This window comes from Nothobranchius furzeri, chromosome 1 (genome assembly GCF_043380555.1).
Source record: "Nothobranchius furzeri strain GRZ-AD chromosome 1, NfurGRZ-RIMD1, whole genome shotgun sequence".
NCBI classification, from domain to species: domain Eukaryota; kingdom Metazoa; phylum Chordata; class Actinopteri; order Cyprinodontiformes; family Nothobranchiidae; genus Nothobranchius; species Nothobranchius furzeri.
Genome location: NC_091741.1, coordinates 115,665,796 through 115,682,114, shown reverse-complemented (window position 1 = coordinate 115,682,114; position 16,319 = coordinate 115,665,796).

The window sequence follows — 16,319 nt, the reverse complement described above, 5'->3', positions numbered from 1 at the left end:
GCCCTCAAAGGTGTAACTGGACTACTTCTTTAAAGTGACACCAGGCCCAGTGACCTTTGGGAAATGGTTTTACCCCCTATAGGAATGTGCGATCATCTTGAAACGTTCAGATCACTTACAACTCAATAGATTCTACCTTCTTGTAGCGTTTCAGCCTGATTGGACCTTGTTTTCACACAAATGGACCCAGAATGATGTGAAATTGTGCTTCGTGCAACATAATTCTGGGTGCCATTTACAAACCTTAAGTGCTAATGACTCCATTCCTTTTTGTGGTTGTAGGGGCTGTTGATTGGAGTACACTAAAACAAACCTAACCTCTCTAGGACATTCAGAAGCCAAGTTATAAGCCCACAAATGTGTAACTGAACTACTTTAAATTGACACCAGATCCGGTGACCTTTGGGACATGGTTTGACCCCCTTAAGAAAGTGCTATCATCATGAAATGTTCAGATCACTTACAACTCAATATATTCTACCTTCCTGTAACATTTCAGCCTGATTGGACCTTGTTTTCACACAAATGAACCCAGAATGATGTGAAATTGTGCTTCGTGCAACATAATTCTGGGTGCCATTTAAAAACCATAAGTGCTAATTACTCCATTCCTTTTTGAGGTTGTAGGGGCTGTTGATTGGAGTACACTAAAACAAACCCGATCTCTCTAGGACATTCAGAAGCCAAATTATAAGCCCTCAAAGGTGTAACTGGACTACTTCTTTAAAGTGACACCAGGCCCAGTGACCTTTGGGAAATGGTTTTACCCCCTATAGGAATGTGCGATCATCTTGGAACGTTCAGATCACTTACAACTCAATAGATTCTACCTTCTTGTAGCGTTTCAGCCTGATTGGACCTTGTTTTCACACAAATGGACCCAGAATGATGTGAAATTGTGCTTCGTGCAACATAATTCTGGGTGCCATTTACAAACCTTAAGTGCTAATGACTCCATTCCTTTTTGTGGTTGTAGGGGCTGTTGATTGGAGTACACTAAAACAAACCTAACCTCTCTAGGACATTCAGAAGCCAAGTTATAAGCCCACAAAGGTGTAACTGGACTACTTCTTTAAAGTGACACCAGGCCCGGTGACCTTTGGGACATGGTTTGACCCCCTTAGGAAAGTGCTATCATCATGAAACGTTCAGATCACTTACAACTCAATAGATTCTACCTTCCTGTAACGTTTGAGCCTGATTGGACCTTGTTTTCACACAAATGAACCCAGAATGATGTGAAATTGTGCTTCGTGCAACATAATTCTGGGTGCCATTTAAACACCATAAGTGCTAATGACTCCATACCTTTTTGTGGTTGTAGGGGCTGTTGATTGGAGTATACTAAAACAAACCTGATCTCTCTAGGACATTCAGAAGCCAAGTTATAAGCCCACAAAGATGTAACTGGACTACTTTAAATTGACACAAGATCCGGTGACCTTTGGGACATGGTTTGACCCCCTTAGGAAAGTGCTATCATCATGAAACGTTCAGATCACTTACAACTCAATAGTTTCTACCTTCCTGTAACATTTCAGCCTTATTGGACCTTGTTTTCACACAAATGGACCCAGAATGATGTGAAATTGTGCTTCGTGCAACATAATTCTGGGTGCCATTTAAAAACCATAAGTGCTAATGACTACATTCCTTTTTGAGGTTGTAGGGGCTGTTGATTGGAGTACACTAAAACAAACCTGATCTCTCTAGGACATTCAGAAGCCAGTTATAAGCCCACAAAGGTGTAACTGGACTGCTTCTTTAAAGTGACACCAGGCCCGGTGACCTTTGGGACATGGTTTGACCCCCTTAGGAAAGTGCTATCATCATGAAACGTTCAGATCACTTACAACTCAATAGATTCTACCTTCTTGTAGCGTTTCAGCCTGATTGGACCTTGTTTTCACACAAATGAGCCCAGAATGATGTGAAATTGTGCTTCGTGCAACATAATTCTGGGTGCCATTTAAAAACCATAAGTGCTAATGACTACATTCCTTTTTGAGGTTGTAGGGGCTGTTGATTGGAGTACACTAAAACAAACCTGATCTCTCTAGGACATTCAGAAGCCAAGTTATAAGCCCTCAAAGGTGTAACTGGACTACTTCTTTAAAGTGACACCAGGCCCGGTGACCTTTGGGAAATGGTTTTACCCCCTATAGGAATGTGCGATCATCTTGAAACGTTCAGATCACTTACAACTCAATAGATTCTACCTTCTTGTACCGTTTCAGCCTGATTGGACCTTGTTTTCACACAAATGGACCCAGAATGATGTGAAATTGTGCTTCGTGCAACATAATTCTGGGTGCCATTTACAAACCTTAAGTGCTAATGACTCCATTCCTTTTTGTGGTTGTAGGGGCTGTTGATTGGAGTACACTAAAACAAACCTAACCTCTCTAGGACATTCAGAAGCCAAGTTATAAGCCCACAAAGGTGTAACTGGACTACTTCTTTAAAGTGACACCAGGCCCGGTGACCTTTGGGACATGGTTTGACCCCCTTAGGAAAGTGCTATCATCATGAAACGTTCAGATCACTTACAACTCAATAGATTCTACCTTCCTGTAACGTTTCAGCCTGATTGGACCTTGTTTTCACACAAATGAACCCAGAATGATGTGAAATTGTGCTTCGTGCAACATAATTCAGGGTGCCATTTACAAACCATAAGTGCTAATGACTCCATTCCTTTTTGTGGTTGTAGGGGCTGTTGATTGGAGAACACTAAAACAAACCTAACCTCTCTAGGACATTCAGAAGCCAAGTTATAAGCCCACAAAGGTGTAACTGGACTGCTTCTTTAAAGTGACACCAGGCCCGGTGACCTTTGGGAAATGGTTTGACCCCCTTAGGAAAGTGCTATCATCATGAAACGTTCAGATCACTTACACCTCAATAGATTCTACCTTCTTGTAGCGTTTCAGCCTGATTGGACCTTGTTTTCACACAAATGAACCCAGAATGATGTGAAATTGTGCTTCGTGCAACATAATTCTGGGTGCCATTTAAACACCATGAGTGCTAATGACTCCATTCCTTTTTGTGGTTGTAGGGGCTGTTGATTGGAGTATACAAAAACAAACCTGATCTCTCTAGGACATTCAAAAGCCAAGTTATAAGCCCACAAAGGTGTAACTGGACTACTTCTTTAAATTGACACCAGATCCGGTGACCTTTGGGACATGGTTTGACCCCCTTAGGAAAGTGCTATCATCATGAAACGTTCAGATCACTTACAACTCAATAGATTCTACCTTCCTGTAACATTTCAGCCTGATTTGACCTTGTTTTCACACAAATGAACCCAGAATGATGTGAAATTGTGCTTCGTGCAACATAATTCTGGGTGCCATTTAAAAACCATAAGTGCTAATGACTCCATTCCTTTTTGTGGTTGTAGGGGCTGTTGATTGGAGTACACTAAAACAAACCTAACCTCTCTAGGACATTCAGAAGCCAAGTTATAAGCCCTCAAAGGTGTAACTGGACTACTTCTTTAAAGTGACACCAGGCCCGGTGACCTTTGGGACATGGTTTTACCCCCTATAGGAATGTGCGATCATCTTGAAACGTTCAGATCACTTACAACTCAATAGATTCTACCTTCTTGTAGCGTTTCAGCCTGATTGGACCTTGTTTTCACACAAATGGACCCAGAATGATGTGAAATTGTGCTTCGTCGTCGTCGTCGTCTTCCTCCGCTTATCCGGGTCCGGGTCGCGGGGGCAGCATCCCAACTAGGGAGCTCCAGGCCGTCCTCTCCCCGGCCTTGTCCACCAGCTCCTCCGGCAGGACCCCAAGGCGTTCCCGGACCAGATTGGAGATGTAACTTCTCCAACGTGTCCTGGGTCGACCCGGGGGCCTTCTGCCGGCAGGACATGCCCGAAACACCTCCCCGGGGAGGCGTCCAGGAGGCATCCTGACCAGATGCCCAAACCACCTCAACTGGCTCCTTTCGATCCGGAGGAGCAGCGGTTCTACTCCGAGTCCCTCCCGAATGTCCGAGCTCCTCACCCTATCTCTAAGGCTGAGCCCGGCCACCCTACAGAGGAAACTCATTTCGGCCGCTTGTATCCGCGATCTCGTTCTTTCGGACATTACCCAAAGCTCATGACCATAGGTGAGGATTGGGACGTAGATCGACCGGTAAATCGAGAGCCTGGCTTTCTGGCTCAGCTCCCTCTTCCCCACGACAGATCGGCTCAGCGTCCGCATCACTGCAGACGCCGAACCAATCCGCCTGTCGATCTCCCGATCCCTCCTACCCTCACTCGTGAACAAGACCCCGAGATACTTAAACTCCTCCACTTGAGGTAGGACCTCTCCCCCGACCCGGAGGTGGCAAGCCACCCTTTTCCGGTCGAGAACCATGGTCTCAGATTTGGAGGTGCTGATCCTCATCCCAGCCGCTTCACATTCGGCCGCGAACCTACCCAGCAAGAGCTGAAGGTCAGAGCTGGATGAAGCTAGGAGGACCACATCATCCGCAAAAAGCAGAGACGAGATTCTCCTGCCACCAAACTCGACACACTCCACACCACGGCTGCGTCTAGAAATTCTGTCCATAAAAGTGATGAACAGAACCGGTGACAAAGGGCAGCCCTGGCGGAGTCCAACCCTCACTGGGAACAGGTCCGACTTACTACCGGCTATGCGGACCAAACTCACGCTCCTCTGGTAAAGGGACTGAATGGCCCTTAACAGAAAGCCACCCACCCCATACTCCTGGAGCGTCCCCCACAGGGTGCCCCTGGGGACACGGTCATAAGCCTTCTCCAAATCCACAAAGCACATGTGGATTGGTTGGGCAAACTCCCATGCCCCCTCCATCACCCTTGCAAGGGTATAGAGCTGGTCCACAGTTCCACGGCCAGGACGAAAACCACATTGCTCCTCCTCTATCTGAGATTCAACTATCGATCGGACCCTCCTCTCCAGTACCTTGGCGTAGACCTTTCCAGGGAGGCTGAGGAGTGTGATCCCCCTATAGTTGGAACACACCCTCAGGTCACCCTTCTTAAAGATGGGGACCACCACCCCGGTCTGCCACTCCCTAGGAACTGCCCCCGATGACCACGCAATGTTGTAGAGACGTGTCAACCATGACAGCCCTACAACATCCATAGCCTTGAGATACCCAGGACGAACCTCATCCGCCCCCGGGGCTCCGCCGCTGTGTAGTTGTTTGACTACCTCAGCAACTTCTGCCCCCGAGATCGGACAGTCCATCCCCAGGCCTCCCAGCTCTGGTTCCTCCTCGGAATGCGCATTGGTGGGATTGAGGAGCTCCTCAAAGTATTCCTTCCACCGTCCGACTATAGCCTCAGTTGACGTCAGCAGCTCCCCATCCCCACTGTAAACAGTGTGAGCGAGTTGCTGCCTTCCTCTCCTGAGGCGCCGGACAGTTTGCCAGAACCTCTTTGGAGCCGATCGATAGTCTTTCTCCATGGCCTCACCAAACTCCTCCCACGCCCGAGATTTTGCCTCGGCAACTGCCACTGCTGCACCCCGCTTGGCTATCCGGTACCTGTCTGCTGCCTCCGGAGACCCACAGACCAGCCACGCCCTGTAGGCCTCCTTCTTCAGCCTGACGGCTCCCCGAACCTCTGGTGTCCACCAGCGGGTACGGGGGTTGCCACCACGACTGGCACCGGCCACCTTACGACCACAGCTAGCAACAGCCGCCTCGACAATCGCAGAGTGGAACAAGGCCCACTCGGACTCAATGTCCCCCACTGCTCTCGGGACGTGGTCAAAGCTCTGCCGGAGGTGGGAGTTGAAGACCGTCTTGACAGGTTCTTCTGCCAGGCGTTCCCAGCAGACCCTCACTATGCGTTTGGGTCTGCCAGGTCTACGCGGCATGTTCCCTTGCCATCTGATCCAACTCACCACCAGGTGGTGATCAGTTGACAGCTCCGCCCCTCTCTTCACTCGGGTGTCCAAAACATACGGCCGCAGGTCAGATGATACGACTACAAAATCTATCATCGACCTGTGACCTAGGCTGCCCTGGTACCAAGTGTACCGGTGGGCATCCTTATGTTCGAACATGGTGTTCGTTATGGCCAAACTGCGGCTTGCACAGAAGTCCAATAACAAAACACCGCTCGAGTTCTGATCAGGTTGGCCGTTCCTCCCAATCACACCCCTCCAGGTCAAGCTGTCATTGCCCACGTGAGCATTGAAGTCCCCCAGCAGGACAATGGAGTCCCCTGATGGAGCACTATCTAGCACTCGTCCCAGGGACTCCAAAAAGGGTGGGTACTCTGAACTGATATTTGGCCCATAAGCACAAACAACAGTCAGGACCCGTTCCCCGACCCGAAGGCGCAAGGAAGCTACCCTCTTGTCCCCCGGGGTAAACCCCAACACACAGGCAGAGAGTCTCGGGGCTAACAAAAAGCCAAACCCAGCCCTCCGCCTCTCACCCGGAGCAACTCCAGCAAAGTAGAGTGTCCAACCCCTCTCCAGGTCTCGGGTTCCAGAGCCAATGCAATGTGTCGAGGTGAGTCCGACTATATCTAGCCGGTACCGCTCAACCTCTGCCACAAGCTCCGGCTCCTTCCCCGCCAGCGAGGTGACGTTCCATGTCCCAAAAACTAGTTTTCTTGTCCGGGGATTGGACCGCCAAGGCTCCCGCCTTGGTCTGCCACCCGATTCACATTGAACCGGACCCTTCATGTTCCTCCTGCAGGTGGTGGGTCCACAGTTGGACGAGCCCATGTATCCGGTTCGGGCTGGGCCCGGCCGGGCCCCATGGGCGAAAGCCCGGCCACCAGGCGCTCGCTCACGGGCCCCAACCCCAGGCCTGGCTCCAGGGTGGGACCCCGGTAACCCTCCGGGCCGGGTACTCCGACTCTTCGTTTTCACCGCCATGAAAGATCCTTCGAACCGTTCTTTGTCTCACCCTTCACCTAAGACCAATTTGTCATGGGAGACCCTACCAGGGGCACTAAGTGCCCCAGACAACATAGCTCCTAGGATCATTAGGGAACTCAAACTCCTCCACCACGATAAGGTGACGGTTCAAGGAGGAGCTTCATGCAACATAATTCTGGGTGCCATTTACTAAACTTAAGTGCTAATGACTCCATTCCATTTTGTGGTTGTAGGGGCTGTTGATTGGAGTATACTAAAACAAACCTGATCTCTCTAGGACATTCAGAAGCCAAGTTATAAGCCCACAAAGGTGTAACTGGACTACTTCTTTAACGTGACACCAGGCCCGGTGACCTTTGGGAAATGGTTTTACCCCCTATAGGAATGTGCGATCATCTTGAAACGTTCAGATCACTTACAATCCAATAGATTCTACCTTCTTGTAGCGTTTCAGCCTGATTGGACCTTGTTTTCACACAAATGGACCCAGAATGATGTGAAATTGTGCTTCGTGCAACATAATTCTGGGTGCCATTTACTAAACTTAAGTGCTAATGACTCCATTCCTTTTTGTGGTTGTAGGGGCTGTTGATTGGAGTACACTAAAACAAACCTAACCTCTCTAGGACATTCAGAAGCCAAGTTATAAGCCCACAAAGGTGTAACTGGACTACTTCTTTAAAGTGACACCAGGCCCCGTGACCTTTGGGACATGGTTTGACCCCCTATAGGAATGTGCCATCATCTTGAAACGTTCAGATCACTTACAACTCAATAGATTCTACCTTCTTGTAACGTTTCAGCCTGATTGGACCTTGTTTTCACACAAATGAACCCAGAATGATGTGAAATTGTGCTTCGTGCAACATAATTCTGGGTGCCATTTAAACACCATAAGTGCTAATGACTCCATTCCTTTTTGTGGTTGTAGGGGCTGTTGATTGGAGTATACTAAAACAAACCTGATCTCTCTAGGACATTCAGAAGCCAAGTTATAAGCCCACAAAGGTGTAACTGGACTACTTCTTTAAATTGACACAAGATCCGGTGACCTTTGGGACATGGTTTGACCCCCTTAGGAAAGTGCTATCATCATGAAACGTTCAGATCACTTACAACTCAATAGATTCTACCTTCCTGTAACATTTCAGCCTGATTGGACCTTGTTTTCACACAAATGAACCCAGAATGATGTGAAATTGTGCTTCGTGCAACATAATTCTGGGTGCCATTTAAAAACCATAAGTGCTAATGACTCCATTCCTTTTTGAGGTTGTAGGGGCTGTTGATTGGAGTACACTAAAACAAACCTGATCTCTCTAGGACATTCAGAAGCCAAGTTATAAACCCTCAAAGGTGTAACTGGACTACTTCTTTAAAGTGACACCAGGCCCGGTGACCTTTGGGAAATGGTTTTACCCCCTATAGGAATGTGCGATCATCTTGAAACGTTCAGATCACTTACAACTCAATAGATTCTACCTTCTTGTAGCGTTTCAGCCTGATTGGACCTTGTTTTCACACAAATGGACCCAGAATGATGTGAAATTGTGCTTCGTGCAACATAATTCTGGGTGCCATTTACAAACCTTAAGTGCTAATGACTCCATTCCTTTTTGTGGTTGTAGGGGCTGTTGATTGGAGTACACTAAAACAAACCTAACCTCTATAGGACATTCAGAAGCCAAGTTATAAGCCCACAAAGGTGTAACTGGACTACTTCTTTAAAGTGACACCAGGCCCGGTGACCTTTGGGACATGGTTTGACCCCCTTAGGAAAGTGATATCATCATGAAACGTTTAGATCACTTACAACTCAATAGATTCTACCTTCCTGTAACGTTTCAGCCTAATTGGACCTTGTTTTCACACAAATGAACCCAGAATGATGTGAAATTGTGCTTCGTGCAACATAATTCTGGGTGTCATTTAAACACCATAAGTGCTAATGACTCCATTCCTTTTTGTGGTTTTAGGGGCTGTTGATTGGAGTATACTAAAACAAACCTGATCTCTCTAGGACATTCAGAAGCCAAGTTATAAGCCCACAAAGGTGTAACTGGACTACTTCTTTAAATTGACACCAGATCCGGTGACCTTTGGGACATGGTTTGACCCCCTTAGGAAAGTGCTATCATCATGAAACGTTCAGATCACTTACAACTCAATAGATTCTACCTTGTTGTAGCGTTTCAGCCTGATTGGACCTTGTTTTCACACAAATGGACCCAGAATGATGTGAAATTGTGCTTCGTGCAACATAATTCTGGGTGCCATTTAAAAACCATAAGTGCTAATGACTCCATTCCTTTTTGAGGTTGTAGGGGCTGTTGATTGGAGTACAACAAAACAAACCTGATCTCTCTAGGACATTCAGAAGCCAAGTTATAAACCCTCAAAGGTGTAACTGGACTACTTCTTTAAAGTGACACCAGGCCCGGTGACCTTTGGGAAATGGTTTTACCCCCTATAGGAATGTGCGATCATCTTGAAACGTTCAGATCACTTACAACTCAATAGATTCTACCTTCTTGTAGCGTTTCAGCCTGATTGGACCTTGTTTTCACACAAATGGACCCAGAATGATGTGAAATTGTGCTTCGTGCAACATAATTCTGGGTGCCATTTACAAACCTTAAGTGCTAATGACTCCATTCCTTTTTGTGGTTGTAGGGGCTGTTGATAGGAGTACACTAAAACAAACATAACCTCTATAGGACATTCAGAAGCCAAGTTATAAGCCCACAAAGGTGTAACTGGACTACTTCTTTAAAGTGACACCAGGCCCGGTGACCTTTGGGACATGGTTTGACCCCCTTAGGAAAGTGATATCATCATGAAACGTTCAGATCACTTACAACTCAATAGATTCTACCTTCCTGTAACGTTTCAGCCTAATTGGACCTTGTTTTCACACAAATGAACCCAGAATGATGTGAAATTGTGCTTCGTGCAACATAATTCTGGGTGCCATTTAAACACCATAAGTGCTAATGACTCCATTCCTTTTTGTGGTTTTAGGGGCTGTTGATTGGAGTATACTAAAACAAACCTGATCTCTCTAGGACATTCAGAAGCCAAGTTATAAGCCCACAAAGGTGTAACTGGACTACTTCTTTAAATTGACACCAGATCCGGTGACCTTTGGGACATGGTTTGACCCCCTTAGGAAAGTGCTATCATCATGAAACATTCAGATCACTTACAACTCAGTATATTCTACCTTGTTGTAGCGTTTCAGCCTGATTGGACCTTGTTTTCACACAAATGGACCCAGAATGATGTGAAATTGTGCTTCGTGCAACATAATTCTGGGTGCCATTTACAAACCTTAAGTGCTAATGACTCCATTCCTTTTTGTGGTTGTAGGGGCTGTTGATTGGAGAACACTAAAACAAACCTAACCTCTCTAGGACATTCAGAAGCCAAGTTATAAGCCCACAAAGGTGTAACTGGACTGCTTCTTTAAAGTGACACCAAGCCCGGTGACCTTTGGGAAATGGTTTGACCCCCTTAGGAAAGTGCTATCATCATGAAACGTTCAGATCACTTACAACTCAATAGATTCTACCTTCTTGTAGCGTTTCAGCCTGATTGGACCTTGTTTTCACACAAATGAACCCAGAATGATGTGAAATTGTGCTTCGTGCAACATAATTCTGGGTGCCATTTAAACACCATGAGTGCTAATGACTCCATTCCTTTTTGTGGTTGTAGGGGCTGTTGATTGGAGTATACTAAAACAAACCTGATCTCTCTAGGACATTCAGAAGCCAAGTTATAAGCCCACAAAGGTGTAACTGGACTACTTTTTTAAATTGACACAAGATCCGGTGACCTTTGGGACATGGTTTGACCCCCTTAGGAAAGTTCTATCATCATGAAATGTTCAGATCACTTACAACTCAATATATTCTACCTTCCTGTAACATTTCAGCCTGATTGGACCTTGTTTTCACACAAATGAACCCAGAATGATGTGAAATTGTGCTTCGTGCAACATAATTCTGGGTGCCATTTAAAAACCATAAGTGCTAATGACTCCATTCCTTTTTGAGGTTGTAGGGGCTGTTGATTGGAGTACACTAAAACAAACCTGATCTCTCTAGGACATTCAGAAGCCAAGTTATAAGCCCTCAAAGGTGTAACTGGACTACTTCTTTAAAGTGACACCAGGCCCAGTGACCTTTGGGAAATGGTTTTACCCCCTATAGGAATGTGCGATCATCTTGAAACGTTCAGATCACTTACAACTCAATAGATTCTACCTTCTTGTAGCGTTTCAGCCTGATTGGACCTTGTTTTCACACAAATGGACCCAGAATGATGTGAAATTGTGCTTCGTGCAACATAATTCTGGGTGCCATTTACAAACCTTAAGTGCTAATGTCTCCATTCCTTTTTGTGGTTGTAGGGGCTGTTGATTGGAGTACACTAAAACAAAACTAACCTCTCTAGGACATTCAGAAGCCAAGTTATAAGCCCACAAAGGTGTAACTGGACTACTTCTTTAAAGTGACACCAGGCCCGGTGACCTTTGGGACATGGTTTGACCCCCTTAGGAAAGTGCTATCATCATGAAACGTTCAGATCGCTTACAACTCAATAGATTCTACCTTCCTGTAACGTTTCAGCCTGATTGGACCTTGTTTTCACACAAATGAACCCAGAATGATGTGAAATTGTGCTTCGTTCAACATAATTCTGGGTGCCATTTAAACACCATAAGTGCTGATGACTCCATACCTTTTTGTGGTTGTAGGGGCTGTTGATTGGAGTATACTAAAACAAACCTGATCTCTCTAGGACATTCAGAAGCCAAGTTATAAGCCCACAAAGGTGTAACTGGACTACTTTAAATTGACACAAGATCCGGTGACCTTTGGGACATGGTTTGACCCCCTTAGGAAAGTGCTATCATCATGAAACGTTCAGATCACTTACAACTCAATAGATTCTACCTTCCTGTAACATTTCAGCCTGATTGGACCTTGTTTTCACACAAATGAACCCAGAATGATGTGAAATTGTGCTTCGTGCAACATATTTCTGGGTGCCATTTACAAACCATAAGTGCTAATGACTCCATTCCTTTTTGTGGTTGTAGGGGCTGTTGATTGGAGAACACTAAAACAAACCTAACCTCTCTAGGACATTCAGAAGCCAAGTTATAAGCCCACAAAGGTGTAACTGGACTGCTTCTTTAAAGTGACACCAGGCCCGGTGACCTTTGGGACATGGTTTGACCCCCTTAGGAAAGTGCTATCATCATGAAACGTTCAGATCACTTACAACTCAATAGATTCTACCTTGTTGTAGCGTTTCAGCCTGATTGGACCTTGTTTTCACACAAATGGACCCAGAATGATGTGAAATTGTGCTTCGTGCAACATAATTCTGGGTGCCATTTCCAAACCTTAAGTGCTAATGACTCCATTCCTTTTTGTGGTTGTAGGGGCTGTTGATTGGAGAACACTAAAACAAACCTAACCTCTCTAGGACATTCAGAAGCCAAGTTATAAGCCCACAAAGGTGTAACTGGACTGCTTCTTTAAAGTGACACCAAGCCCGGTGACCTTTGGGAAATGGTTTGACCCCCTTAGGAAAGTGCTATCATCATGAAACGTTCAGATCACTTACAACTCAATAGATTCTACCTTCTTGTAGCGTTTCAGCCTGATTGGACCTTGTTTTCACACAAATGAACCCAGAATGATGTGAAATTGTGCTTCGTGCAACATAATTCTAGGTGCCATTTAAACACCATGAGTGCTAATGACTCCATTCCTTTTTGTGGTTGTAGGGGCTGTTGATTGGAGTATACTAAAACAAACCTGATCTCTCTAGGCCATTCAGAAGCCAAGTTATAAGCCCACAAAGGTGTAACTGGACTACTTCTTTAAATTGACACAAGATCCGGTGACCTTTGGGACATGGTTTGACCCCCTTAGGAAAGTGCTATCATCATGAAATGTTCAGATCACTTACAACTCAATATATTCTACCTTCCTGTAACATTTCAGCCTGATTGGACCTTGTTTTCACACAAATGAACCCAGAATGATGTGAAATTGTGCTTCGTGCAACATAATTCTGGGTGCCATTTAAAAACCATAAGTGCTAATGACTCCATTCCTTTTTGAGGTTGTAGGGGCTGTTGATTGGAGTACACTAAAACAAACCTGATCTCTCTAGGACATTCAGAAGCCAAGTTATAAGCCCTCAAAGGTGTAACTGGACTACTTCTTTAAAGTGACACCAGGCCCAGTGAACTTTGGGAAATGGTTTTACCCCCTATAGGAATGTGCGATCATCTTGAAACGTTCAGATCACTTACAACTCAATAGATTCTACCTTCTTGTAGCGTTTCAGCCTGATTGGACCTTGTTTTCACACAAATGGACCCAGAATGATGTGAAATTGTGCTTCGTGCAACATAATTCTGGGTGCCATTTACAAACCTTAAGTGCTAATGACTCCATTCCTTTTTGTGGTTGTAGGGGCTGTTGATTGGAGTACACTAAAACAAACCTAACCTCTCTAGGACATTCAGAAGCCAAGTTATAAGCCCACAAAGGTGTAACTGGACTACTTCTTTAAAGTGACACCAGGCCCGGTGACCTTTGGGACATGGTTTGACCCCCTTAGGAAAGTGCTATCAACATGAAACGTTCAGATCACTTACAACTCAATAGATTCTACCTTCCTGTAACGTTTCAGCCTGATTGGACCTTGTTTTCACACAAATGAACCCAGAATGATGTGAAATTGTGCTTCGTGCAACATAATTCTGGGTGCCATTTAAACACCATAAGTGCTAATGACTCCATACCTTTTTGTGGTTGTAGGGGCTGTTGATTGGAGTATACTAAAACAAACCTGATCTCTCTAGGACATTCAGAAGCCAAGTTATAAGCCCACAAAGGTGTTACTGGACTACTTTAAATTGACACAAGATCCGGTGACCTTTGGGACATGGTTTGACCCCCTTAGGAAAGTGCTATCATCATGAAACGTTCAGATCACTTACAACTCAATAGATTCTACCTTCCTGTAACATTTCAGCCTGATTGGACCTTGTTTTCACACAAATGAACCCAGAATGATGTGAAATTGTGCTTCGTGCAACATAATTCTGGGTGCCATTTACAAACCATAAGTGCTAATGACTCCATTCCTTTTTGTGGTTGTAGGGGCTGTTGATTGGAGAACACTAAAACAAACCTAACCTCTCTAGGACATTCAGAAGCCAAGTTATAAGCCCACAAAGGTGTAACTGGACTGCTTCTTTAAAGTGACACCAGGCCCGGTGACCTTTGGGACATGGTTTGACCCCCTTAGGAAAGTGCTATCATCATGAAACGTTCAGATCACTTACAACTCAATATATTCTACCTTCCTGTAACATTTCAGCCTGATTGGACCTTGTTTTCACACAAATGAACCCAGAATGATGTGAAATTGTGCTTCGTGCAACATAATTCTGGGTGCCATTTAAAAACCATAAGTGCTAATGACTCCATTCCTTTTTGAGGTTGTAGGGGCTGTTGATTGGAGTACACTAAAACAAACCTGATCTCTCTAGGACATTCAGAAGCCAAGTTATAAGCCCTCAAAGGTGTAACTGGACTACTTCTTTAAAGTGACACCAGGCCCAGTGACCTTTGGGAAATGGTTGTACCCCCTATAGGAATGTGCGATCATCTTGAAACGTTCAGATAACTTACAACTCAATAGATTCTACCTTCTTGTAGCGTTTCAGCCTGATTGGACCTTGTTTTCACACAAATGGACCCAGAATGATGTGAAATTGTGCTTCGTGCAACATAATTCTGGGTGCCATTTACAAACCTTAAGTGCTAATGACTCCATTCCTTTTTGTGGTTGTAGGGGCTGTTGATTGGAGTACACTAAAACAAATCTAACCTCTCTAGGACATTCAGAAGCCAAGTTATAAGCCCACAAAGGTGTAACTGGACTACTTCTTTAAAGTGACACCAGGCCCGGTGACCTTTGGGACATGGTTTGACCCCCTTAGGAAAGTGCTATCATCATGAAACGTTCAGATCACTTACAACTCAATAGATTCTACCTTCCTGTAACGTTTCAGCCTGATTGGACCTTGTTTTCACACAAATGAACCCAGAATGATGTGAAATTGTGCTTCGTGCAACATAATTCTGGGTGCCATTTAAACACCATAAGTGCTGATGACTCCATACCTTTTTGTGGTTGTAGGGGCTGTTGATTGGAGTATACTAAAACAAACCTGATCTCTCTAGGACATTCAGAAGCCAAGTTATAAGCCCACAAAGGTGTAACTGGACTACTTTAAATTGACACAAGATCCGGTGACCTTTGGGACATGGTTTGACCCCCTTAGGAAAGTGCTATCATCATGAAACGTTCAGATCACTTACAACTCAATAGATTCTACCTTCCTGTAACATTTCAGCCTGATTGGACCTTGTTTTCACACAAATGAACCCAGAATGATGTGAAATTGTGCTTCGTGCAACATAATTCTGGGTGCCATTTACAAACCATAAGTGCTAATGACTCCATTCCTTTTTGTGGTTGTAGGGGCTGTTGATTGGAGAACACTAAAACAAACCTAACCTCTCTAGGACATTCAGAAGCCAAGTTATAAGCCCACAAAGGTGTAACTGGACTGCTTCTTTAAAGTGACACCAGGCCCGGTGACCTTTGGGACATGGTTTGACCCCCTTAGGAAAGTGCTATCATCATGAAACGTTCAGATCACTTACAACTCAATAGATTCTACCTTGTTGTAGCGTTTCAGCCTGATTGGACCTTGTTTTCACACAAATGGACCCAGAATGATGTGAAATTGTGCTTCGTGCAACATAATTCTGGGTGCCATTTCCAAACCTTAAGTGCTAATGACTCCATTCCTTTTTGTGGTTGTAGGGGCTGTTGATTGGAGAACACTAAAACAAACCTAACCTCTCTAGGACATTCAGAAGCCAAGTTATAAGCCCACAAAGGTGTAACTGGACTGCTTCTTTAAAGTGACACCAAGCCCGGTGACCTTTGGGAAATGGTTTGACCCCCTTAGGAAAGTGCTATCATCATGAAACGTTCAGATCACTTACAACTCAATAGATTCTACCTTCTTGTAGCGTTTCAGCCTGATTGGACCTTGTTTTCACACAAATGAACCCAGAATGATGTGAAATTGTGCTTCGTGCAACATAATTCTAGGTGCCATTTGAACACCATGAGTGCTAATGACTCCATTCCTTTTTGTGGTTGTAGGGGCTGTTGATTGGAGTATACTAAAACAAACCTGATCTCTCTAGGCCATTCAGAAGCCAAGTTATAAGCCCACAAAGGTGTAACTGGACTACTTCTTTAAATTGACACAAGATCCGGTGACCTTTGGGACATGGTTTGACCCCCTTAGGAAA